This window comes from Hemiscyllium ocellatum, chromosome 18, assembly GCF_020745735.1.
Source record: "Hemiscyllium ocellatum isolate sHemOce1 chromosome 18, sHemOce1.pat.X.cur, whole genome shotgun sequence".
Lineage (NCBI taxonomy): Eukaryota > Metazoa > Chordata > Chondrichthyes > Orectolobiformes > Hemiscylliidae > Hemiscyllium > Hemiscyllium ocellatum.
The window spans coordinates 3940071-3966371 of record NC_083418.1 but is presented as its reverse complement, the minus strand read 5'-3'; positions in this window follow the sequence as shown (position 1 = coordinate 3966371).

Sequence of the window (26301 nt, the reverse complement as noted above, 5' to 3'; positions counted from 1 at the left end):
ATATCCCTGAATGTTACTACCTTTAAAAGAATGTCTTAATGAGGAAATTGAGACTATCACATATTCAGACAGATGAGAAATGGGCAAAAGTTCATCAATTTGAATTGCCATTTGTTTATAGAAAGGAGGTGTTGCGAGTGGCGCATGAACTTCTAGTAGGGGAGCAGTTAGGGGTGAGGCAAACTCAAGCTAAAATGCAAAAACATTTTTTTTTTTGCCTTGGACTGCGCAAGGATGCAGTTACATTTTGACGAACATGTCAGACGCGTCAAGCAATTGCAAAATCACAAGCAATAATATAATCTGCACCTTTAATAGCTATCTTTCACAAACACGCTGAGACCATAAGTGAATCTCCAGTCTCTAATTCAGTATAAACTAAACGGTTGAATATTAAATTGCGAGCAGGAACAGAGAATGTTGGGATTTAATTTTCACTACATTCTGTTTCTCAGAAAATTAATTTGATGCAGTGTTGCGGTTCAATGCGGCAGCTCTCTCCCACCTTCGAAAGAGCTGATGGGAATGGGGAAAAATGCTGGGCCCAGGCAGTGATGCTCACATCCTATGAACGAATGAAACCAAAAAGCCCTTTGCCTTCCTGACACTCACCGCCCCTGCAGACGGAGTCTGCAAAGATAGCAAGGCTTTCTCCCTTCCCTCGTCCCATTCCCTGATTATAATTGGCAAACAATCTTACTATTAGGTGACACCATCACATTAGCTTTTTGTGATTTGTGTACAAGGATCTGGAAAATAATGTTTGATATTGAATAAGTACTAGGGTACAGGAATAGCTGACCTAATGATGCAGAGTCCTGGTCTTTCTCTCTCTCTCTCTCTCTCTCTCTCACACACACACACACACACACACACACACAGTTACTGAGGAACAGGGAATGACAAAATAACATGAGCATGTTCAAATATAAAAGCTCCATTAAACAGTCCCGGGTGTGGCTGATCGGGACAGTGTGGAAGAGCTTTACTCTGCATCTAACCCTGTGTTGGCCTTGCCGGGGAGGGGTTGATGGGGATACAGTAAAAGCAGCTTTACTGTGTATCTAACCCCATCCTGTCTCTGCCCTGGGAGTGTTTTACAAGGACAGTGTTGGGGGATTTTTTTTCGGAACATAAGAACAGGAGGAGGCCATTCAGCCCCAAGAGCCTGTTCCATCATTCAAAGGGATAGTGGCTGACGGTCTACTTCTGTTCCTTTTCCATATGGTGCTTATGATTATTACTGTTTATTATACAAACGATTACAAGTTACTACGCAAATGACCAGAAACCTTTGCACATTGGAACACAACTTTTGGTTAAATTGAACGAGTAAATTACACAAGTTTGCTTTAATGAGTCTGAGATATGAAGATATATCTATAATACAATTGCAGACAAATCTATTGGAGAAATGAACGTATTTTAGTGACGAATTCACATACATTTTTCACAAATAAACAAAAATATATTATACAAATAGACATAAGTTCATTATAAAACTGCAAAGAAGTTTATCACACAATTAAACGCGAAATTATTTTAAAAATGGAGTTTATTTCTATTAATACTACAAAAGTTATCACAAGGCTGTTTCTTCTTTTATCAATATTTAATTTGTCAATGTTGGGATTTGTCTGAGAAGAGTTCAGATATTTAATAAAGCTGAATGGAATTGTTTTGTATGAATGATTTTTTTTCATCTTGAGTCTCAGAAAAAACAAGTAAGTTGTCTGAGTGTTTATTTCGTTAATTGACTGTAATTAATGCCAATGGTACGTTAATCTACTTGAACCTCCGGTGATTTGGCGTGTGAATAAATATACCCATTGCACAGTTCAGAGCCAGTCCAAATCTTTCATCTCCAATCGAAGTGAACCACTCTCCCAGAAAATGGCAGAAGCAGTCATTGTACTGGTGAAAGAGATTTACTATCCGATACTTGCGGTTGTGGCTCTTCCCGGTAAGTCATTGAAACCTGGCTGTGTTGTCTCCATGTTAACTCCTGTTCATAACCTCACTGTAAATTACTAAACTGTATCCTTGATGTCAGCATCCCATAACGGATAGTTAACGAATGATCTCCTGCACACTGGTAGCACTGGGTGTTTTGATAATTGCACAGGAATACATTCAGCTGTTTTCACCAGGTATCTCCAAGTCCATTTCAGGCAGACACTGTGTTGTTGTTTCCTTTAAATTTGCCCATGAGTGTAGATGCGGCTGGCTGGGCCAGCATTTTGTCAAATGTCCTGAGTTTGCCCTTTCGAAGGTGGTGGTGAGCTGCCATCTCGAACCGCTGGAGACAGACTCACAATGTTATAAGAAAAGAAGTTCTGGGATTTTTACCCAGCAGCAGTGAAAGAACAGTAATATATTTCCAAGTCAGGACGGTAAGTGGCTTGGAGAGGAACTTGCAGGCGCAAGTGTTCCTATGTATCTTCTACTCTTGTCCTTCTAGATGGAAGTGGTTGCGGGGAGTATTCCATCACACTTCTGATTTGTGACTTGTGGGCAGATTTTGGACTTTGGTGAGTCTAGTTACTCATTGCAGTGTTCCTAGTTTATACACTGTATTAATGTGGCGAATCTAGTCCAATACAGTTTGTGGTCAATGATAACGCCCAGGTCATTGATATTGGGGATGATATTGCCATTGAATATCAATGGGCAATAATTAGGTCGTCTCTTATTAGAGATGTTAATTTCCTAACATTTGTCTGTTGCATATATTACTTGAAACTTCTCAACCCATTCTGAAACTGAGTCTTTCTCTCCTGTTTGCAGCAAACCTGATGACCGTTATGATTCTCTTCCGAAGAAACTGTAGCCTTTCCAAGTGTATTTCCGTTTACATGGTTGCCATGGCAATAACAGACCTCCTGGTCATTATTACGAATATAATCGTGTATTATATTTTCTCCTATCATTTTCCACTTTCATTCCTGTCTCACACTCCCGTGTGTAAGCTCATCATATATCTGAGTGCTGTAGCACTAGATTTGTCTGTTTGGTGCATTGTCTCCTTCACATTTGACCGATTCATAATGATCTGTTGCCAGAAGTTTAGAACAAAATACTGTACGGAAAGAACAGCAATCACGGTTATAACAGCGCTCACTATCCTAATTTTTCCAAAGGAAATACCAATTTTGTTTGCATATGAGCCTCAGCAAATCATTAATCAAGTGCAGTGGGGTTGCTGGTCAAGTCCTGCTTTTTTTACGTCACCTCTAGGTATTGCGTATGTCTGGTTTTACAGCGTTTGGGTCATTTGGCTTCCTTTCACTCTGATTCTTTTGCTTAATTCCCTAACCGTCCGACGTATTTTGGTGTCCAATAGAACCCGCAGTGGATTTCGCCAACATAGGGCGAATCAGAGAGATGCAGAGGTGGAGAATCGAAGGAAATCCATTGTTTTGTTGTTCTCTGTATCATTCACCTTTATGTTGCTTTGGTTTACACATTCAGTGAACTTAGGGGTTACCAGGTTGACAGAGACTAATTATTACCACGGTGACAAGACAAGTCCTGTATTTATTGCTTCCGAAATTGGACGTTTCCTGTTGTACTTAAGTTGCTTTCAAAATCCATGTATTTATGTAGCAACTCAGAGTAAATTCAGAGAAGAGATTAACAACATATTAATATCTCCAAGGAAAATACTTCAACGTTTACTTGTAACAAAATAATTAAAATAAATCAAATCTCGCAAAGGATTCCGCAGAATAGAGTTTCAACTTCAAGCCACTTTCCATTCGACAATATCGTATCTGGGAAAGGGGGCATTTTGCACAAGGATTTTTTCGACCTGAGGTTGAAGGAACTGAGGAACCTGCTGCTCGCTTGGAGGTGAAACAAAGATAGCGTCGCGTAAGCGGGGATGCTACGGAAGGAAGAGGTCAGGCTAAGAGCCTGGAAATACAATGTGATGTTAAGCACCATGGGAGGAAGAATAGAGGCGCAGACTATTTTGAAAAGGGGGAAAGGTTTCAGAAATCTGAAGCACAAAGGGACTTAGGACTCCTAGTTATGGATTCTCTAAATGTTAGCATGCAGGTGAAGGTGGCAGTTAGGAACACAAATGCTATGGTAGTATTTGCTTCGAGATGGTTTCTATACAACAGCGGGGGTGGACTGTTAAGGCTGCTGAACAGACCACACTTGAAGTGGTATGAGTAATTTTGGACTCAAGGCCTCAGAAAGCAACTGCTGGCCTTGTAGGAGATTCAGAGAAGATTCTAAAGGATAAACCTGCTGAGGAGGGGGATGTCATCAAAGGACCGGTTGAGGACTCTGAGTCTGTACTCAAAGACTTTTAGAAGGATGGGGAGGAGGCGGGCGGATTTCATTGAAATATGCAGAATACTGAGTGGCCTCGATAGAGTGGACGTGGAGAAGATGTCTCCACAAGTCACAGCGACCAAGAGCCGATGGCACAGGCTCAGAGTAAAAGTAAAACTCATTAGAATTCAGATAAGGGAGATTTTCATCAAAAAGAGTGCGTTGACTCTGTGGAACTCAATAATATACTGACTCAGGAATACTCACTGGGACCGTGTCATAGATTCATTGACTCAGTAACATTGACAAGGGCAGGGCCAAAGTACTTAATCCCCTGATGCAGTAATACTGACTGGGACAGGGACACAGTATTTAATTCACTGACTCAGTAGTATTGACTGGGACAGGGATATAGCATTTAATTCCCTGACTGGGACAGGGACACTATTTTTCACTGACTCAGCAACACCGACTAGGACAGGGTCAATGTATTTAACTTAATACGTTGGCAATGCTGACAGAGACTGGGACACAGTCTTTAAATCACTAGCACAGTACCAATGACTGGGAAAGGGAGATATTATAGAACATAGAACAGTACAGCACAGAACAGGCCCTTCAGCCCACGATATTGTGCTGAAAATTGATCCTCATGTAAGGTAAACTTAATGTACGACCCCTCAAATTTCTGTGACCATATGCATGTCCAGCAGTCTCTTAAATATCCCCAATGACCTCGCTTTCACAACTGCTGCTAGCAACGCATTCCAGGCTCTCACAACTCTCTGTGTAAAGAACCCGCCTCTGACATCCCCTCTATACTTTCTGCCAAACAACTTAAAACTATGACCCCTCGTGTTAACAATTTCTGCCCTGGGAAAACGTCTCTGGCTATCAACTCTATCTACACCTCTCATTATATTATACACCTCAATTAGGACCCTCTCTTCCTCCTTTTTTCCCAATGAAAAACCTCCGAGCTCAGTCAACCTCTCTTCGTAAGACAAGCCATCTGCATTCCAGGCAGCAACCTGGTAAACCTCCTCTAAACCCTCTCCAAATCATCCACATCTTTCCTATAATAGGGCGACCAGGACTGGACACAGTAATCCTATTGCGGTCTAACCAAAGTTTTATAGAGCTGCAACAAGATTTCACAGCTCTAAAACACCATCCCCTTGTTAATGAAACCCAAAACACCATATGCTTTCTTAACAATCCTGTCCACTTGGGTGGCAATTTTAAGGGATCGAGGTACCTGCACACCAAGATGCTGCTGTTCCTCCACACGCCCAAGAATCCTGTCTTTAATCCTGTACTTAGCTTTCAAGTGCGACCTTCCATAATGCATCACTTATTCTATCCATCCCTCAGTAATACTGGCTGGGACAGGGACACGGTATTTACTTCACTTGCTCTGTAATACTGACTGGGTAGGACAATGGTTTTAGAGTCATCGAGATGTACAGCGCAGAAACAGACCCTTCGGTCCAACCCATCCGTGCCGACCAGAGATCCCAACCTAATGTAGTGTCACCTGCCAGCACCCGACCCATATCCCTCCAAACCCTTCCTATTCACAAATCCATCCAGATGCCTTTTAAATGTTGCAATTGTACTAGCCTCCACCACTTCCTCTGGCAGCTCATTCTATACATGTACCACCCTCTGTCCTTTGATAAAAAGGCTACCATTCCTTTAGTTTTCATAATTATTTTCTGCAAATGTTCAAGGCAGTTTAAAGACCAACACACCTGAACATCCAGGTATCTTTGGATAGCTGCAGTATTTAGTTCCATACCAACCAGGAAGTGTCCTAATCTATCCTTTATCGGTCGGAAACGGATAACCTCACATTTGCTGACACTGAATTCCATCTGCCAACGTGTGGCCCATTTACCTGGTCTATCACGGAAGTCCCGAGAACTATGAGGTACCTTTTTTTGAGATGCACTAACGCTGTAGTGTAGAAAACACTGGCTCGTACACAGCAAGTTCCTAAAAATATTACCGACCAGACATTTGGATCTTTTCAGACGCTGTTTGAGCAATGCTCTAAGCGAGGGCTCAGGGGAGGGAGCTCTTCTGCAGAACATTGCCACTGAACTGTTAGGCCCATCTAAGGGGAGACACGGGCCAGTTTAACAACTCAACTGAAAGACATTATCCCCTTATTGTTCAACACGTCCTCAAGTTCAGCAATATCAGGCCTGGGGTTCATCTTTCAATTTCAATTGATCGACTTGTGAAGGTGTCCATTTCAGGTACGTTGCTCATATGTTAAAAGGCTTCACATGCATGAATAATGACAGTTTATTTTTTAAAAAAGCCAATTACCTCATTAAGGGTGTCCAAATTTAATTAAATTATGTATTAAATACTAATTCGATGAATTAAAATAACATGTCAGTGACTCCTAAATTGAGTGCATATTTCACCCAAGCTCCTGTACAATGTTCTTAAGAAAGTAATGGATTTGTAAACCATTATCCTGCATCAGAGGCACTTTTGCATTCAAAAGTAATTTGTAGTCATAGAGTGATAGAGATTAGCAGCTCGGAAACAAACCCTTATGTCCAACATGTCCATGCCAATCAAATGTCTTAAATTGATCCAGTCCCATTTGCAAGGATTTGGTCCATATCCCTCTAAACGCTTCTTCTTCATGTACCCTTCCGGATGCCTTTTAAATGTTGTGATTGTACCAGCCTCCACCACTTCCGCAATCAATACACGTACTACCCTCTGCATGAAAATGTTGCCCCTTAGGTCCCTTTAAAATCTTTTCCCTCAGACTTATGCCCTCTAGTTTTAGACTCCACCACCCCCAGGAAAATACATTGTCTATTAATCCTGTCCATGCCCCTCATGATTTTATAAACCTCTATCAGGTCTCCCCTCAGCCTCCGACACTACAGGGAAAACAGCTCCAGTGTATTCAGCTTCTCCGTATAGCTCAAATCGTCCAACCCTGGCAACATCCTCTACTTCCCTTGCTCATTAAATGCTGACTGGGAGGCTCATTTGGCTCGATCGTTGCTTTACAGAGCAGTGTGTTACCAACAGTGTCAGTTCAATTCACATTACGGTCCCGAGGTGACCACAAAGAACTCCTCTCCTCAACCTCATCCTTCACCTGAGGTTTGGTGGCCCTCAGGTTAAATCACCACCAATCTCTTCTTTTTCTAATGAGACAGCAGCCCCTATGGTGTGGTAAAACTACATAACAACTGACTGGGACAGGAACATATTAATAAATACTTAGACTCGTCAATACAGAATGGGACACAGACACGGTATTTAATTCAATGACTCAGAATATTGGCCAGGACAGGAACACTGTATTTCATTCACTGACTCAGAACACTGGCTAGGACAGGGACACTCTAATTCATTCACTAACTCAGAATACTGGCCACGACAGGAACCATATATTTAATTCACTGACTCCGAATACTGGCCAGGACAGGGACACTGTATTTAATTCACTGACTCAAAACACTGGTTAGGACAGGGACATTGTATTTACATCATTGATGCAGTAATATTGAATGGTACAATGACAGGCTATTTCATTCACTGACACTGATTGAGAGAGGAACTCGGTTTTTATTAACTAATACAGTGATACTGACCAGGAACCGCGACACAGTATTTAATTCACTGACAATAATACTGAGGGATTAGAATCCCTACAGTGTACAAACAGGCCTTGTGGCCCAATAAGTTCACACCCACCCTCCAAAGAGCAACCCGCCCAGACCCATTCCCCTGCCTTATCATCTATAGTTATCCCTGAATACCATGGGCAATTTAGCATGGCTAATTGACTTAACTTGAACATCTCTGTATTGTGGGAGGAAACCGGAGCACCCGAAGGAAGCCGACGCAGACACGGGGCGAATGTGCAAAGTCCAAATAGATAGTCCCCCTTGGTGGTAATCAAAGCCGTGACCCTGGCGCTGTGAGGCTGCAATGCCAAACACAGAGCCACCGTGCCACCCTAATTAGTTCACTGATGCAGGAACATTGACTGGTGCAAGGAAAGGGAATTTCATTCACAGGCTCATTAAAACTGACAGGGAGAAACTCAGTATTTACTTGATGGATGCAGTTATACTGACGGGGAGAGGGACTGGGTAGTTAATTTACTGACTCATTAATACTGACTGGGAGGGGGATTCGGTATTTAATTCCCTGACTCCGTGATACTGACTGGAAAAGAGACACAGTATCTAATTCCCTGACTTCGTAACACTGAGTGGGATTTAATACACTGATTCAGTAATACTGACTGGAATAGGGACAGATATTTCATTCACTGAGTACTACTGCCGGGGACAGAGAAACACATCTTAATTCACTAACTCAGTAATACTGACAAAGACAGGGAGATTGTATTTTATTCACAGATTCAATAATATTGACTGGGATAGGGAGACGGCATTACATTCACAGATTAGCACTGAATCAGAGATCGACACGGTATTAAATTCCCTGACTAAGGCAGGGATGACTGGGACAAGGAGACTGTACGTCATTCACTCATTCAGTGACACTGATTGGGAGGCAGGCACGATATTTCATTCACGGATTCAGTAATGCTGATTGTGGAAGTGGTCAAGGTATGTAATTCACTGCCTCACGGTTACTCACTGGGACACGGGCATGGTATTTACATCAATAACTCAATAATGCTGCCTGGGGCAGGGACATGTTGTTTAATTCACTGAAGAGGACTCCGACAACATGGATTGGCTGTCGGGGAGACGATTTGTATTGGAGCGTTCCCCACTACCAGGAGGAGGAGCACAGCAGGACATTCTGGTTGGCGGGAGGGGTAGGGGTGTTGTCATGTGGTCATTTGCACGGAAAAGCTAGTATTACTGAGAGTTCAAGCACTTCATCATAGTGGTGTTGCCCCCTTCCTTCTAAGCAAAGGTGCTGGTATTTGGTTCAGAGGAGCTGGGGCGTGCGCCAGGTCTTGGGAGGAGCATTTCAGTAAAGTGAGGCAGAAACTGAGCAGATGGGAACAACCGTCGCTCTCGATCATGGGTTAAAAAACCTGGTCATCAGGTATGAGGTACTCTCAGTGTTGTTACCCAGGCCATCTCCCGCTTCATGTGGAGAGCAAACATGGACCTGGTCCGAAGTGACACTGTGTATAAAGATCTGGGCAACGGGGAAAAATGCCCCCAATGCCACCCTCACTCTGATGGCTAACATTGTGTGTGGCTGCATCAAGCTGTGCGTGGATCCCCTGTAAGCAAACACCAAGTGTGACTACTTACTGAGGTTCTACATATCCCAGGTGTTGCAAAGGATGGACCTGGCCTCGCTGCCGTAGTTGGATCGTTCCTATCACCTGTCCTTCGTGGACAACTTTATGAAGAACAACACCTTTGACCACAAGTCCAACAGGAAGTGTCCTTGAGCACTTATTGTCCTTGAGACCCTTGGGGAAAAGGAGAGGGGGATCCTGTTGGGCAGTTCCCTGGGCAGACTGTCAAAGTTACTTAGCTGAATGTCTCATCACCGGAACTTCCAAACGAGCGCCAAGACATGGCTTGGCTGGTGGTGAGAAGGGCTCTGCCTGTGAGATGCTTTATGCATGTCCGAACCCTGCCCCACCGCACGCTGACCTCGAAGAAGCTCTGAAGGGGAATAGACTGTAACACACCTCCTTCTGGAATGTACCTGCACAAAGGAAGTCTGGAGAGGAATTCAGTGGTGTTTGTTGAGGTTAGTCCTGAGCAGCTTCGTGACGTGAGACTCCGTGTTCTACAGTCCGTTCCTCTGGACGCACCCAGGAACGAACCTCAACTGTGCCTGGAGGATCATCAACTCCTGTTGATCTTCCAGCTGAAAGACTTGATCCTGACTGGGTGTTGCAGACTGGCAAATTCCAAGGTCCAGAAATACATGTTGAGGGACATGCTGAAGCTGGGGCAGCTGCCGCCAAGGCACAGTGGGGAAAGACCACCGTGTAAGGCCTGCCTGCTGAAGAAGAACAGGGCGTGTGGAGGTTCTAAGTAATTGGGCTCCGCTGACGCCTCAGCTAAACATCTGAATGGCTAAAATACGAACTTGTAAATACAGACGTCTCAGTCTGATCTCTGTGTGTAAAGACATGAAATGTATATATATGAATGGCACTATCAACTGTACAGATATCAAATATTTTTATGAATAAAGCATATTTTTAAAATATAAAAACAAAGTTCGGCATGGAGATGTTGGACTGAATAAGTTGTTTCTGAGCTGATACTGCTTTAAGTGGGTTGAGCTCCGGATTGTAGATTTATAATGCAGAAAAGAGACTATGGTGCAGAGTTAGAGCGATAAATCCTGCTGATCTCACCAGCTTTATACTGTTTTCCTGATCATTATCCTTTAATCAATTCATTTTTCAGATCCTCATTCAGAATTCCTGTAGTTCTGTATCTGGCCTAGAACAGTGTGTCAGAAGTCTTGTTGCAGTCCACAAGAGGTGCCTTTCCCACTGCCCTTTTCCCACGGCCTGCAATGCTGCAGACTGCGCAGAGAACTCGAAACACAATGATGAGCTCCTTCCGGCCCACGGCCATCCTTCTCACTGAATGAAGACAATCACCAAAAGCAGAATCCATCTTTTGTTTGAGCCTTGAATAACGGTGTCTCACTGAGTGAAGATTGGACTCAGAAAGAGAAATGAAATAAACTTTCTATCTGCACTGTGGCAATCCTTAAGACTTGTGTATCTGAGTTCAGGTCATATGATTGGAGATTGCGGATAGTGGGTCCCCAGTGAAATGATAAGAATGGTGGAGGAGCTCACCGAGGGACATCTCTCAAAGTTAGAATCAGAAAGATGCTATTCGGCATTGGAAGAATGTAAGGGGAATTGATGGTTCAGAAAAACATTTTACGAATGTTTGTAAAACTTAGGAGCTCTGACTGTTTTGTGGCTGGAGTTTATTTGATCCTTGTGTAGATTTGACACATTAATACTCCCTCCCCACCACGGCAAAAGCTGTTGAAACTGTTCAGTGTTTCCAGCGGCTTCTGTAATTATTTCAGGTTCCTGACGGGAGCAGTCTCTCACTTTTCGAGCAAAACCAAACCATCTTTGTGCTGCAACCAATATTTAAATAAGAAATGGGAAGCAGCCAAGGGGAAAGCTTCCAAGGTGCCAAGCAATGCTGCCCGATTCCACACTGCAATTCATAGAAACCATCGCCAGGAAAAGCAAGGAACAATCTGACAGATCCGATTCTATCCAGGTGGTTTTCCTTTAAATGTCGATTTAGAAACCACAATATTACGAGGGTGGCTCGGTGTTAGCACCAGGGTCCCAATTCCAGCTTCGGGCGACTGTCTGCGTGGAGTTTGCACATTCTCCCCGTGTTTGCGTGGGTTACTTCTGGGTGCTCCGGTTTCCTTCCACAGTCCAAAAAGTGCAGGTTAGGTGAATTGGCCTTGCTAAATTGTCAGTAGTGATTAGTCAGAGGGAGATGGGTCTGGGTGCGTTACCCTTCAGAGGGTTGGTGTGGACTGGTTGGGCTAGACGGCCTGTTTCTATACTGTATAGAATCTAATCGAATCTCATCAGAAGCCTTCAGTTCTCAACCAAATCCAAAGGGATTGGCAATTGGTTCATTAAACAGCTAAGAGCTCAGGAAATGTGTGCAGGAGGAGACTCTCCAATCTGTTTAAACTGTTCAGTTGTGTCTGGCAGTCAATCCAATCAGAGCTGGTTTTAGATTTCAAATCCGATTTTCTATCCACTCCCCATATCCCGTAACTCGCAGAGACACTGGCAATTTGTCTATTCCAATCTGACATGTACTCAGTGAGGAAGCATTAGCAATCCTCAGGGAGAGAGAATATTAAAGACTCAGAGACTGTCGAGTGAAGCGCTGTCTACTCATCTCAGTCCCAAATAACATGCCCTGACCCTGAGAGGGTTGCAATAAAAACCGAATGAACAGCGGATGCTGTAAATCCGACACAAAAACAGAAGTCACTGTAAAAGCTCAGCAAGTCTGGCAACGTCTGTGGGGATAAACCAAATTTAACATTTCGAGTCCGGTGAACCTTCAATCCCTGGCCCGGAAACGCTAACTTTGATTTCCCTTCACAGATACTGCCAGACCTGCTCACCTTTTTCAGCAACTCCTGAGATGATGAACTTGTGTTTCAGATTCCCAGACGTACAGGAATACTTTCTCAGCATTTACCCTCTAAAGCCTCTGCCTCCTCACAATCTGACACATTTCAAAGAAATCGCCTGTCAATTTTCTGGAATGTCGATCTAATTTATTCAGAAACTCAGCATTGGAACAAATAGTGAACCGTTTTAAGTGATTCATTAATGTGTTTGGGTCATTGCTGGTTGGGTCAACAGTTCAGATATAATTGCTCTGGGTGAGTTAACGTCTTGAACTTCTGCCATTCATTTGGGGCAGATAAACCCACAATGATGTGAGAGAGGGAGTTCCAGGATTTTCAACCAACAGCATTTGTGGAACTGAGATGTTCCTCCAAGCCAGGGTGAGGAGCGGCTTGGTGTGGAATTGTCAACTACTGGTGTTCCCGTGTATTTGCAATGCACAGTGTTCCACATGATAGTGCCGTGGGACTGGAAGCTGCTCTGGAAGGAAAATTCGGAAATTCCCAGAGTGTGTCTTGACTCAGCAGAATTATTCCAGTCAGGCACATGAGCACTCAACCTGTAATCCAGTTGATCTACATCACAAGGACTCTTTCCATCGGTCACCACCTTCCTTTGAAGGGTATCTGTGAAGATCATCAGGCACCTTTTTCCCTGATTCAATTCATGCTAACGGGCCTGGGTTAATCAATTAGTCTTGAAATGATTATTTTCATGTTCCACTGGAGATTTTAAAACTCGTTTACCCAGCTCTGAGAATGTAATAACAGGTGAACCTACCCCTATGTGGCCATGTTTGGAACTCGTCTGAGAGTCGAATCTCATTCATCCCATCTCGGCGTTTTTCACCGTTGAAGACTGCTTTAAATGTGGAACACTGCGATGGCAGGAGACACATGCCCAACCCTTTCGCAGTAATTGGCAAGCTAGTCCCGAGGCCGAGATCATGATTAATTGGATTGAGACTGAAATACAAACAGAAACTGCTGGGGAATCTCAGCATGTCTGACAGCATCAGCATCAGATCCCTTCAGTTCTGAATAACAATCCCTGGACTCTCGAGGTTCAGTCTGATTTCTCCCCCAAAATGAGCATACTCCTACTCAATGTCGCCAGTAATTTCTATGTTATCTAGCAGCTCTCCAGTATCTGCAATTAGTTGTTTTTAATACAGTAGATATTAACCAACTGAAGGAGATATTGGGTCAGGTGACGGTCTGCCTCATTCATTGGGCCAGATGTCAAGGAGCATCTGAAACCGGAGAGAGATCGGGGAATTGGAGCCGTTTAGTGAGAGAGTACAGAAGTTAAGACAGCTCTGGTCAAAGCACGGCGCTTAAAGGGGCCTCAATTCAAATACTAAAGTTGGCAGAGGAACAGATGAGCTGAGACAGGGTGGGAACTGGGCGAAATTGATGATGTGGAAGGACAGAGTCAGCATCTGATAACATTCTGTCAGTCTGACTAAAGGCATTCATTCCTGCCACTGGATTCACTGCGGGGTGAAGGGTCAGTGAACAGAGTGGACTGTCCCTGTTGTTTTATTCCTGACTCTCCAGCTCCCCCGCTGTCAGTGATCTCTCAGTCTCACGGGAAATGTGCTGTTTCCAATACTGCCAGATTCCTGACCTTTATCCCTGGCTGAGCTGACAATTGCACGTCTGAGGAATATCATTCCCAAATAGCTCTTGTCTGAGGTAATAATGATTGATGTGTATGTGTATCCTCCCCTAATCTGTAAACATCATTGTTCAGGACTGTCGGGACATGCATTGATAAAATTGAGGGTGATATGAAACAAACCAACCCCTTGCGTTAAGAAGGTAGTCTAGACACCCAGTTTTGATTTCCTGAAATGTTAGGCATTGCAATTCAAATGGTCAAACTGCCAAACTTGAATCAAAGCACTATTTACTCCACACTATCGTTTAAAATCAAACAGAAAAAACGTAATTCTGGTCTCCCTGCTATAGGAAGGATGGTCCTGAAACTTGAAAGGATTCAGAAAAGATTTGCATGAATGTTGCTAAAATTCAGGATTTCTGACTGCCTCCCGGCTGGAGTTTATTTTATCCTTGTATAGATTTGACATGAATCCTCCCTCCCCAACACGACAGAAACTGTTGGAACTGATCAGTGTTTCCACCGGCTTCTGTAATTATTTCAGGTTCCTGACGGGAGTAGTCTCTCACTTTTCGAGCAAAATCAAGCCATCCTTGTGCGGCAAACAGTATTTAAATAAGAAAGGAGAAGCAGCAGAGGGAAAGCTTCCGAGATGCCGAGCAATGCTGCCCGGTTCCACACTGACAGAAACCATCGCAAGGAAAAGCAAGGAGCAATCTGACAGATCTGTTTTACCACAGAATGACACATTCATGTCCTGCTTTTAACCTGGTGCCTTCCCTTTAAATGACAAATTAGAAACGACAACATTGCAGTGGTCGGGAATCGAAGTCGGATCAACTCTTTAGAAGATAGCTATAATCCCCACTGTACCACCATCGCTCTGCTAGCAACTGCTGTAATTATTTGTCATAAACTAAACAAACGTTGACCCACTACTGAGGCATGGGGTTGAGATGATTTCGGGTTTGGATTAGAACTTGGTTTGCTGAAAGCAAATCGGTGATGGTTGATGTGAAATGTTCATCCTGGAGTTCAGTTAGTAGGACACTACGAATTGTCATTTTTATAAACGACCCGGATGACTGTGCAGAAGAATGGGTTATTAAATTTGCGGATGACACTAAGGTTGGAGGAGTTGTGGACAGTGTCGTAGGATGTTACAAGTTACAGAGGAACTTAGATAAGTTGCAGAGCTGTGCTGAGTGCTGGCACATTGAGTTTAATGCCGAAAAGTGTGAGCTGATTAATTTTGGAAGGAGTAACAGAAATACCGAGTACTGAGAGAAAGTGAGGACTGCAGATGCTGGAGATCAGAGCTGAAAATGTGTTGCTGGAAAAGCGCAGCAGGTCAGGGAGCATCCAAGAAACAGGAGAGTCGACGTTTCAGGCATGAGCCCTTCTTCAGGAATTCCTGCGCTTTTCCAGCAACACATTTTCAGCAGCGATACCGAGTACTGAGCCAATTCTAACTACCTTGATAGTGTGGATCGTCAGAGAGATCCATGTACGTAGCTCCCTGAAAGTTGCCAGCCAGGTTGACGGGGCTGTTAAGGAGGCAGACAGTGTATTAGTTTCTATTGGTAGAGGGATTGCCTTTCTGAGCCATGAGGTCATGTTGCAGCTGTACAAAATTCTGGTACAGCCGCATATCATTGCATCCAGGTCTGGTTGACCCATTTTCGGAAGCATGTGGGAAAATTGGAAAGGGTGCAGTGAGGGTTTACCAGGATGTTTCATGGTATGGAGGCAAGATGTTATGAGAAAAAGCTGAGGGACTGGAGACTGTTTTTGTTAGAGAGAAGAGGTTGAGAGGTGACTTAAAAGAGACATACACAATAATCAGAGGACTAGATAGGGTGGAGAGTGAGAGCCTTTCTCCTCTGATGGTGATGGGTGGCCCAAAGGGTCATAGCTTTAACTCGGGTGATAACTACCGGACAGATCTCAGAGTTAGTTTCTTTATTCATAGCGTAGTAAGAGCTTAGAACGACCTGCCTGCAACAGGACGTGGGTGGTGCAGTTGCTCAGCGGTTGGCACTGCTGTCTCACAGTCTCAGGGACTCGGGTTTGATTCCAATCTCAGGCCACTGTTTGTGTGGAGTTTGCACATTCTCCCCGTGTCTGTGTGGGTTTACTCCCAGTGCTCCAGTTTGCTCCCACAATCCAAAGATCTGTAGATTAGGCGAATTGGTCATCCTGAATTGCCCATCGTGTTCAGTAGTGTATATGCATTAGCCAGGCGTAAATAGAGGGTAGGGGGAATGGGTCTGGATCCATTACTCTTCGCAGGGTTAGTATGGACTTGTTGGACTGAATGGCCTGTTCCCACACTGCAGAGATTCTGGATAAAAACTCCATATCAAAATAGTAGAATCGCCAAATTTAAGGGCATTTAAATGGTAATTTCATGAACATATGAATATTAATTGAACAGTATGATTTAGAGGAGAAAGTGAGGTCTGCAGATGCTGGAGATCAAAGCTGCAACTGTGTTGCTAGAAAAGCGCAGCAGGTCAGGCAGCATCCAAGGAACAGGAGATTCGACGTTTCGGGCATAAGCCCTTCTTCAGGAATCCATTTAGAGACGAGTGTAGCTTCAGATTGATTTCACAAGTCAGCACAACATCGAGGGCTGAAGGCCTGTACTGCACTGCATTGCTGTGTGGTTACAGGGTCTGGAATGTCACTGAGTGACTGAAGGACAGTCTGAAAGGGATACCAGCAATTACAAGCTGAGTTGACAAATGGAGCCTTGAAAACAGAATGAAGCAAGCTGTGAAATGGAGTGAAAGCACAGGGTTAAATGCAGTGTAAAGCTGCCTCGATGATGCTCCCACCAAACACTTGAAGGGATGGATAATCTGAGGAGTGATCCAAATTTAACTCTCTCTCAGTTGTCACCACTGTCTCTCTGTCTCACGCTGTGTCACTTTCTCTGTTTTCTCTCTCTCTCTCTCTCTCTCTCTATCACTCTCTGTCTATCTCTCTCTCTCCCTCTCTCTGTCTTTCTTTCTCTCTCTGTTTGTATCTCTCTGTTTGTCTCTCTCTGTCTCTCTCCCTATCTCTCTCTCTGTCTCTCTCTCTCTCTGTCTCTCTCTCTCTCTCGCTCTCTCTGCCTCTCTCCCTGCCTCTCTCTGTGTCTCTATCTTTCAGTCTCTGTCTCTCCCTGTCTTCTGTCTCTGACTCTCTGCCTCTCTCTGTCTCTGTCTCTCTCTCTCTCTGTCTGTCTTTCTCTTTGTCTCTCTGTCCCTGTCTCTCTCTCTCTCCCTCTCTCTCTCCAATCCGGAGTGTGACACAGGAGTCTCTCAGTGCCCGGGTGAAGTTGAGATTTGAGCCTGATCCAGGTGTGTGAATGTCCTGTGTTCATCCGACATCCAGGGTTTGATTAATAGAACTTCCATGTTTGAAAAACTATTTTGTCACTCCATGCCCATGAGTACCTCTGCAAGTGTTTTCGGTCGAATTCCTTTTTTTCTCCAGTATTTATTAAATATCAAACATTATTTTCGGGTTCCTAATCACGTAAAACGAAAGTGATGCTGTCTCTAAATATTCTGATGCTTCACCAATAATGGACCTCAGGAGGTGAGGAAGCCTTGCTGTGATTGTACAGGGGACACAGACACCATGTAGCTACTCCAAAAGGCTAACACGGGAATCTAGCAATTTACAGATATTCTGGGACAGCAGAGAGAGACATGCAGACACACACTGACCAAGGGACAGAGAATGACAGCAGGATATTGAGAATTCCAACCGGTATCAGTTCAAGTCAGCATTTAATTTAAAAATTCAGCGTTTTCTTGGTGAAACTGGTTTGCAAGATAAATTGTGAAGTGGACGGAAGCTGCTGTCACACCGAGCGATGTCGAGATGGTAAGAGAGTGGGTAAAGCATTGTCCATTATAGTAAAAAGTGCAGAGTGTAATGTTTTCCAGGAAGATGAGACAAAGAGACTTTAGTTTAAATGGGTAGATGTTGTCAGACTCTGACGTAGAGAGGGATCTTCGTGTCCTGGAATATCGAATCACATTGAGTTAGTCTGCAGGGGCAGCGAGCTATTAGCAAGGAAAGGAATGATGTTTTCGATCATGCAATGAATGTGAGCATCACTGGCTGGGCCCAACATTTATCCCCCATTCCCATCAACCCTTAAGAAGATGGTAGGGAACTGCCTTATTGGACCGGTGCACTCCACAAAAAATTACTTTTGGAAAAACTGAAATTAAACTGCAGCTTTCTCTATTCCAACTCCTAATTTTAGATGCAAGCGTTTGTGTTGCACGGTGGTTCAGTGGTGAGCACTCCTGTCCCATAGTGACGGGGGCTTGGGTATGATTTCAGCCTCGGGTGACTGTGTCGAGTTTGTACATTCTTGCTGTATCTACCTGGGTTTCCTCTGAATGCTCCGCAGTGCAAAGATGTGTAGGTTCAGTAATATTCGCCAGGCTAACTTGCCCATAGTGTTCAGGGATATGTAAGTTAGGTGCGTTAGTCAGGGAAATATGCAATGATAGTGTAGGGGAATGGTTTTGGGTGGGATACTCTTCGGAGGGTAGGTGTGGTCTTGTTGGGCCAAATGGCCTGTTGGGATTCTATATTCATTTACTTGCGACTGAGTGAGAGACAAAAATTTCATATGTCGTCAGCAAGTTGGTACATAGCATAACAAAGACTGTGCGCTAATTGAGAAGAGCAGTTTTTAGAGCAGTGAGAGAATAGCGGGAAAACAGAAGTTGCTGTAAAACGCTCAGCAGGTTTGGCAGCATCTGTGAAGAGAAATCAGAGTTACCACTTCCGATCTGGTCACCCTTTCTCAGAACCAGACCTGAACATTTAACTCTGATTTCTCTGCATAGAAGTTGCCAGACCTGCTGAGGTTTTCCTGCGATTTTCTTTTATGTATTTAGGTGGAGAATGGGGTTAGGTGCAGAGTAAAGCTCTGTCTGCATTTCAGCTTTTCAAACTCCCAGGCCGTGGTCACCATGGGCTTAGATCGTGACTAAATCTATCCCTTTTCCCCACACTGTCCATATCAAACACAATTAGCACAGTTATTTCACTAGGTTAGAGGCAGAATGTTTCCCTGTACACTTTCTTCACCAAATATTCCCAGGGTCTGGAAGATTGGGGTTACATACAGTGGACAGATCTGTCCATAAGCACTGCCAATTCAGTAGAAGCTCTGGGTCAGACTCCAGATTAAAGCTACCTAGTCTCTACCACAAACTCTTACATGGACATGTGCTCACACGCTAATACACACATACATGTTCAGTCTCTCTCTCTCTCTCTCTCTCTCTCTCTCTCATACACACACACACTGCAGAGGGTGACAAACTATTTAGCTCTCCGAAGCACAATTTCACACTCACACAAACTCAACCACAAAATCTCAGTACCTTCAGTCACAATCACATCCTCACAGTCACACTCGCCCCTTCACATATACATCACTCATTCACAAATATGTACAAACAACACAGGGTCCAGGAGGGTTGCTTAATTGTAAATCTATATCTTTATTTTTAGAGAACACAAAATTTTAAGTCAAAGTAAAACAGTGTGACACTTGGTAAATGCCTGTTTCTGGATAAAGTGTGCTTGATTCAACGCTAAAACGCTGACAGATTCTGAACAAAGCCTCACACCTACAATTCAGTAGCAGACCGTTTCCTCAGGAGGTGAGGAAGTCTTGCTGTGATTGTACAGGGGACACTGACACCATGAAGCAACTCCAAAAGGCTAACACGGGAATGTGGCAATTTACAGACATTCTGTTCCGATGTGTGTTTTGTGTGTTGCGATCATGTTTTCCTGTTTGAAGTTCCGAAAAATGGACATACTGTGCTGATATTTTTAATTATCTCAGAGCACTGACATTAAACATATTCTTGAATCTACCTCTTAATCAATCAAATCGTTGTAACAGAGTTCTCCATATCCTGCTTTCGCAGTGTAAGTTGCAAATTAATATTCCCACAATGCTGGAATGTATGAATGGAAAAGGCTTATCACACATTTGCCCCTCTCCTGTGCTGACTGAATTCCAGACTCAAACTGAAGCCTCTCTATTCCTGCACCCAGTTTGACATTGTACAATTTAGTTCAGATTGTCCCTCCTCTAACTTCCAAAATGCATTGGTTCACATCTCGCTTTATTTCATCTGCAGGCAGGCGAGAGATGATAACGTACAAAGTGTAAGATGTGTTTAATCTGCAAAGCAGGGACAAATGATTCCAAAAGTGCCCATCAGTTAGCCATTTTAGGTTTGCTAAAGGCAGCCATTTCATGTTAGCACAGCACTGACAGTGACACTGACAGGGAAAACGAGGAAAGAATGGGGGCTTGGGAGTGCCTATGCATTTGAGTGAAGCATAGATTCAGAGAACTATACATGGGTGACACTGGTTCAATGGCCAGTGAAATGGCATAAGCCCAGGTCTGTGACCCTAGAATTTAGAAAGATCAGAAATGATGTAAGTTTGAGAATCAATGACAGGATCTGCTGGGTTAGATGGAGAGAAAATGTTTTAGTTATTTCTGGAGGCTCATTATTTAATAACCTAAAAATATACTGGGACATTTTTGAAACTCTCAGGTAATGTTCAGCATGAGGTTAGGTTTGTTTGAATCACCTACAAACTCTCACAAGACAAGGGACCGCATCGGGTTAGGTATTCTGCACTGACCCTAACAATCACTCCCAGGACAGCTACTGTATAGAGTTAGATAAAGAGTAAAGCTTCCTTTACATATTCCCCATCAAACTTTCCCAGGACAGGGATAATATGGTGTCAGATATTAAACAAAACATCCTCCATATGACTGCTTTCCATCTGCTGCTGCCTTGCCTTGTGTGGGTCACTGGCTGAGCTCTGAAACGCCTCCAGAGCAATGTCATCCTGTTTCTGCGGCTCTGGCTCTGTATCTGTGTCTGTAATGCTCTCTTTCTGTTTCTGAAATATGGGTCACGTTTGTCGGAGGAATCGAAATAAAAACAAAAAGAATGATCCTGTTCAAAATAGTGAGAAGATATTTCACATCATTATTCAGGGGGATTTACGGTATCAGAAATTTAACTGATAGTGGAGTCGATGATGAGGAAGACAAATGATATGTTGTCAGTTATGTCCAGCAGACCAGATAAGGAAAGTGAGGCAGTCTTGCTGTGAATTTTTCTCGGCCATATTTTCCCTTTCATTGATGATATTAATATTCCATTGGATCTGCTGTCACACAATCACTCTGTGACACATTCTACATACAGCATCACTGGCGATCTGTCACATTGAGAATGAGTCACTTCCATTCTGAATGAGTCGCTAGGTGGCTGCACTGACCAATGCTGACTTTGGAAGGATTACTGAAACAGGGAATGTTTCCAGGCTGGAGGTACGTACAGAGATAGAGGCCGTGCACACCAGTGGATGTTTCAAGGAAAGTCTGTATGAAATCATTGACAGATTTGAAAGGAAGATCACTAGAAAATGCAGATTTGAAATCAAGACCAGGTTAAAAACCAGATGTTGCTGGAGACAACGCAGTTGAGTTGGAAACCACATGAACTTACATAGTAGACACTTCTGCAGCATTAATTCTACTGACAATAAAATCATGATAGTCATGTCAAGTCTGAGTTTGAAATTTATAGTAATGGTGTGAGAACAGGTTAGAGGAAAATTTAAACAATATGTGAATTGATGCAGTAATTAAATGCAAACAAACATACTTGAGACCTGGTTCGAATTTATCCTAAATCTCTGATTTAAAATTGAGATTGGGAACTTTCTGAGACCATTCCCTGGAAGGTGTGGAGTATGTGATCTGCTGCCAAGCGACGAAATTGACCCCTGTGCTGAATGCAGACTGTCTACAAATTTTCTCCCAATTCTTTAGACAGACTCCTTGGACTGAGATATTTCATATTAGCAATCATCATGTTGATAGATATAATCTGTCCAGATTACCCCACTCCCCCCCATCTCCCCCACCTTCCAATCACCCAAGCACTTTTAATAGGCAGCTGGAGGAAAGAATACCCCCAGCACCAGCTACTGGTGTGAGAATCAGAATGATTTGAATAATTAGGATTGTTTTATTAACATAAGAAGCAGTCCAGCATCATCATGGATTTTCATTTTGAAGTCATAAATGCTGTTTGTTTTCTCGGATGGAAAGAGCTGAAAACCGAAGAAGTAGAGCTGGAGTCGAAACCCTGGATCACTTCCTCTGATACAGGAGGAAGCAGACACCCAGCTCCTGCTACTTTCCACCTGGTTATCTTGGGAAAATCATGGCTTTCTTCCTTGCTCCACTGACCTTTGCTCTGTGCAGTGTCTCCAGTTCATTTACACTGGTCTCCAAAATGTTAAGTGAAACCAAAACAGGAAATGTTACAAAGACTCCACAGGTTTGGCAGTATCTGTGGGAGAGAAATCAAAGTTAATGTTTCGAGTCGAGATGCCCTCTTCCAGGACAGGAATGTTACCTCTGCTCCCTGAATTGGAAAACCAGTGTCCTTATCTTCATCTTGATGTCTGCTAAATATTCTGTCTTCTCTGATCGTGCTGACAGATTTGCATCTCTTGAGGGTTCCATTTGGTCCTCCATGGTCATTCCTTGCCCATCACCCACGTGATTTTGAGCTTTTGCCAGATTTATGCAGTGATTAGTTCAGTAATTCTGGAAACTGGATAGTTCACTACTTTTTTGAACTGAACTCTGAAGTTGGGCAGAGCTGCGATATAAATAAACGTGTTTGTGCAACAGCTTACATTGCGCAGCATGTATCCAACTTGTTTAAAGATTTCATAGTCATAGTTATTTAAATGATTTGGGACATCAAGTATATAAAAAACATATAGCAGCCAGAGAAGTATGAAGTTTCCGGATATAGCTGAGAGTAACACTACTGCTCTAGTTCTAGTCTTTATCTCGGGGTCAACCTGCTTTCCTTCCTTACCCTGACCCCTACAGTCCTTTACGGATTTGACTTGACTTAAACAAAATGCGTGCGATTGTCAGAGCATTGAGGAACACAATGATAAAGAATGGCACCAATGGGGTTAGAGCCACAGCAAATGAGCGGAATCCAATCCAGCGAGATTCAGTGTAATAGTTTCGTTTATTCCTGCAGTAAAATGGTATGTTCCTGATTATCTTTGTGGGCTCACATCTAAAATACCAAGGAACATTTTTTAAACAAAGCAGAATACCGCTTATTGAGAAAATTAAAGATGCATTTTTCCCAATCCAATATTTAATTTTCAGTTTGTGGCAGCAAAAGCTGACAAACCGATGGAAGGTGAATGCGACGGTGAACCAGACAGAAAAGTCTATGGATGCACGGTTCAGGATATTGATAACACTGCACACAGGAGTGATGTCCAGGAAACACAATGGGTAACAATAAAAACGAAGTTGCCTGAGTATGACCTCACTGATAATGACCAGTACATCTGCTGCTGCCATGGCCACCAGAAAGCGTGTTGTGCTGCTAGCGAAGCCGCATTCCCTGGGACTGAAACATAATAGCCACGAAATTCACTGTCAGAAGGATAATGGGAAAACGATCTAATATTAATGAGCACCATTTTCTTTATAAGTTTACAATCAATCTGTATTGTTGCTACAACAGCAATATAGGATCACAAGATAAGATCATACAAAAACTTTTCACTCTGCATCAGTGCATGAGACAATAAATTCAATTCGATTTAATTCAATATGACCAGTCAGTAGGTTAAAAATTGTGATGGGAGTTATAAACCTGTAACTTGCCAATTTTGAGTTTCAATAGAAGCAAGCACTCATAAATAGCATTTGCAACCCAAGATACCAGTCACAAAAGAACCCACCAAAATATGTAACATTTAGAAGGATGATTTTACAGCACATGCACCATGATTCCCTTAAGAACATCTAAAATGCTGGATAATATGGCCAGAAAAGTAGATGACACCACATGATAGGGAAGTATTAAAAGTTGGATCACTTTTTATTTCATTCATGGAATGAGGGAATTGCTGGTGAGGTCAGCATCTATTGCCTATTGCTAAGCACCAAGGGACAATTCAGATTCATTTTTTTTGTGTGGAGTAACTTATAGACCATTCCCTACCTTCTGAAAAGTGAAGTGACTCTCTACACTGAGGACTACCGTTAATTTAGGAGGAGAAAACAAATAATCAGAGCGATGAAATATCAAAAATTGGCAGATATAAATCAATTGTCATGGAAGAGAAAAGTGTATTCTATGATCGGTGTGAGGTCGGATGCAGTTCGATTACAAATGGATGATGATCCAGGCAGTGATAATACGTGGTGTTAAAATGTGACTTCCAGGAAGAGGCAAATGCTAACTATACAAGCACAGTAAAAGATGACGGAGGTGGGATGTTGTAAAATCTGGTAAAGCACGAACCCCAATCATCTGAAAATGCGATGGAGAATAAAGGGCAGATCCTTTCGGTTGAACCAACGTTGTGGATGCACAGAAATAGATCTACCACAAAGAAAATGCCATTGCCAACCCCAGCAAAGCGGCATTAATTCTCCTCAATTATCAACTCATAACATCCAAGAAGATAACTGCAGTGAATTGACACTGGAATCTTTACTTTCAATATCGATTCCTGCAAGTTTTAGAAAATTAATAATATGTTGTTCATCATTCAGTTTAAAACGTACCGGAAGTTTACAAAGGCAGAATGTCGAGTTAAACTAGGTGTTGTTCAGAAGTTCGGGCGGATCCACAGTGCATCTTCAGTTTAATAAACTGTTCAGGCACACACTGTAACTTCAGTGTTACAGAAGATTTCTTGTGGACATGTACCTAAATTCAACGAAGTGAACATTAATCTCAGTAACACATACAAACATGTGTGTGTTCTATAAGAGTAGATGAAAGGGAGGAAGAGGGAATGAAACTCATGTACTCAAACAGAAATGTACCAAGTGCTCTGCTACTGCTCTGCCCAGGACCGTAAGAAACAATGGAGAGTTGTGGACACAGGCCAGATAAGACACAAGAGCTGAACATGTGTTGCTGGAAAAGCGCAGCAGGTCAGGCAGATTCCAAAGAGCAGGAGAATCGACTTTTCGGGCATGATCCCTTCTTCAGGAATTTCAGAGCATTCCTGAAGAAGGGCTTATGCCCGAAACGTCGATTCTCCTGTTCTTTGGATGCTGCCTGACCTGCTGCGCTTTTCCAGCAACACATTTTCAGCTCTGATATCTCTAGCATCTGCAGTCCTCACTTTCTCCTCAAAGATAAGACGCAAGCCAACCTTTCATCCATTGACTAAATTTACACTTCTTGTTGCCGCAGAAAGTCAGCCAAAACCATTAAAGATGCTCCCACCCTGGTTAAACTCTCCTCCAACCTCTTCCGACAGTCAGGAGATACAAAAGAATAAACACACAGAAAATATGTTCAAAAATAGCTTCTTCCCAACTGTTATTTGAATTCTGAATGGACCTCTTAATGTTGACCCTAATGTTGGTCTTGATTTTGGTGCACCTTCTTGCAGCTGTAACTCTGTGTTCCTCACGCTGTTCAATCACCCGATAGCCTTTGTGCCTTTCCATGAAAACTTCACTCCTCTGCAAGCAAAACAAGTTTCCTTTCCACACAGTCCATAAACCCCAATCCATCCAGTGACAATAAATGTGACAATATAGTAATAAATTAAATTAAATCAAATCAGGTGTTTGAAAAAAAAGGTAAACGACAGATATGATGGAAGAGTAACCCTATCAGCAGAGCCACTGGAATACCTTGTGAGACGAGCCACATTACACAGTTTAGAAAGCTGAACCGTGCGAAATGCCTGATGACCGTTTGCTCAATGTTGGGGGGATGCTGCAATTTTAAAGGTACTGACATGGAATGCTGCATCACTGGGAGAGTTGCTGAAATGGCAGAGATGCTGCAACAATTAAAGATACTCCGAAAGGTAACAGAATTTGGGACAATTCCAGTCAGGATCATTCTTGGAGACAATGACTCTGGAGGAAGTACTGATTGAAAAAGACAATGGTCCAGATGGTAGTTGGAGAAAGCTTGGGGACACAGAGACTTACAGCACAGACAATAAAACTGCACTTTGTCCGATAGAATCCACGATGTTCAAATATATTGCTGAGGCATTATAATTTAGTTTTGTAGCATTAGGTCCATCACCCTGGCCCATGACAAGTGACTTTTCAAGTTTTGTATGCTGTCAGGGATCTG